This window comes from Galeopterus variegatus, unplaced genomic scaffold (assembly GCF_000696425.1).
Source record: "Galeopterus variegatus unplaced genomic scaffold, G_variegatus-3.0.2 Scaffold23316, whole genome shotgun sequence".
NCBI lineage: Eukaryota > Metazoa > Chordata > Mammalia > Dermoptera > Cynocephalidae > Galeopterus > Galeopterus variegatus.
Genome location: NW_007749427.1, coordinates 1,562 through 3,900, shown reverse-complemented (window position 1 = coordinate 3,900; position 2,339 = coordinate 1,562). Strand labels below are relative to the sequence as shown.

Here is a 2,339-nt window from a genome sequence, read left to right as displayed (position 1 = left end):
CCAATTACTTTCCAGAGAAATGTATGCAAGAATTCATCTTTTACAGCCATTAACATTGATCATTATCATTAAAATTATTATATTACATTGTTAATTTTATAAGTAAAAATTATTAGCGATTTCAGAGTACATTTTAATTCTTTCTTTTTCATTTTGAATACTTCTAAATTTAAAGGATCTTTCTGAGCATGCAATCCTGAAAAAATTTATCACACTGCACAGCAGTTCACTTGCAGAGCACCTCAATGTCTGGAAAGTACTGATACTGATACACTGAAGTAAAAATATTAGACTATATCATGTAGAATGGCAATAGCTGTCACCCTGCTTGCATACAACTTACTAAGTTTTTCAAGGAACAGGAGTTAATTTTTACATGGCTTCAAAATGTATCATTGAATCTATTTCAGAATCCATGGAACCACTTTACTTAATGAATCATCTGTTCTGGCAAATAAAAATTGGAAATCAATTAAGGTTACTGTTACAGCTTAAATTAATTTTGATTAGTAGCTTCTACTGAAATATTTAACATTTTGAATTATTTGACAATTACATTTTTATTATACCTCATAAATATGCTATGTTTGATATCAATGTGATATTTTTCTGAAGTTAATATAAACCTGCTATATACTCCTTTTTTCTCATCCTAGGAGAAATGCAAAACTTACTTTTTTTTCCCCAAACTTGACTTATACCGGTAATGGGTGAGGAGAACTGCAGCACTGTGACAGAGTTCATTCTCCTTGGATTATCTGATGATCCTGAGCTGAGAGTCTTCCTCGTCCTGCTGTTCCTTCTCATCTATGGAGTCACGGTTTTGGCCAACCTGGGCATGGTTGCACTGATTCAAGTCAGGTCTTGACTTCACAGCCTCATGTACTTTTTCCTCAGCCACTTGTCCCTTGTGGATTTCTGCTACTCCTCAACCATTGTGCCAAAGATGCTGGCTAATATCATAAACAAGGACAAAGCCATCTCCTTCCTGGGGTGCATGGTGCAATTCTACTTGTTTTGCACAAGTGTGGTCTCTGAGTCCCTCCTACTGGCAGTGATGGCCTATGACCACTTTGTGGCCATATGTAACCCACTGCTGTACATGGTCACCATGTCCCAGAAGCTGTGTGTGGAGCTAGTTTCTGGCTGCTACCTCTGCGGAACAGTGTGTTCTCTGGTTCACTTGTGCTTAGCTCTTGAGATACCATCCTATAAATCGAATGTCGTTAACCATTTCTTTCGTGATCTACCACCTATCTTTTCTCTTGCCTGCTCTGACGTGTTTATTAATGAACTCATGGCATTTATTTTGCCCACTTTCAATGAGGTCATCGCCATCACGATTATCCTCAGCTCCTACTTGTTTATTCTCTTCACCATCCCGAGGATGCGCTTGGCAGAGGGAAGGTGCCTCCCACGTGTGCCTCCCACCTCACAGCCATCCTTGTCTTCCATGGAACAATCCTTTTCACTTATTGCCAATTCAGTTCAGGCCATGGTGGGGATGCTGACAAAGCGGCCACAGTGTTCTACACCGTCGTGATTCCCATGCTGAACCCCCTGATCTATAGCCTGAGGAACAAGGATGTGAAAGAAGCTTCTAGAAAAGTAGTGAGATCCAAATTACTTTCTGAGGATCTATTTTTTTAGGTGGACTCAGGGTTGCAAAAGGGGCCTTTAAAGGGTGTTGCTTTTGGAAGAATGTGTATGAAATATCAAATACAGAAATATTCTTGGAGCCAGGGAATTATGTACACTTTTTTGTTGCCCAAGTGACTATATATGAAATTATATGTTATGCCCATTATTCAATAGTTTAAATGAAAATTCCATCTTTGCTGCTCTTCTCCAGTCTTCCATCAGTCTGTTGCATTGTGGAATGGTGTAAATTAGACTCCATTTCTTGGTTTGAGATAAGACCAATACATTTCCATAGAGACATCTCTTTTCATCACCTTTAATGCATGTAACCATTTTTTATTAAATTGAATTCATTTTTCTTACAGGGGTAAATATACACATATCTCATAGTCTATGCTTTTCCTTGAATATTTAGAATGAGTTTCCTCTATACTTATGTGTATTTCTGGGTATCATTTTTAAGTCATTTTCAGTTATTTTCTTTTTCATTACTTTTCCTATTAAAATGTTATAATTTTGAAATTTTTAAAAACTTTCTCACATCTAAAATACAGCTAATATTGCTCCGCTTTTTTCCAAAAAAGTCATGAAAATTAAATAATGTATTTTAAATTCTTAGCACTATATTTGGTATATAACTAATAAATGAATTAACTGATGTTATTATCCTTGTTGTTTTAACTTTTATTTTTGCTTTC

General features: G+C 36.2%; 1 pseudogene; it reads left to right on the top strand.

Moving 5' to 3' along the window:
• Positions 1-706: 706 nt before the first annotated feature.
• LOC103583473 lies at positions 707-1,650 on the top strand (annotated as a pseudogene).
• The last annotated feature ends 689 nt before the right edge of the window (positions 1,651-2,339 follow it).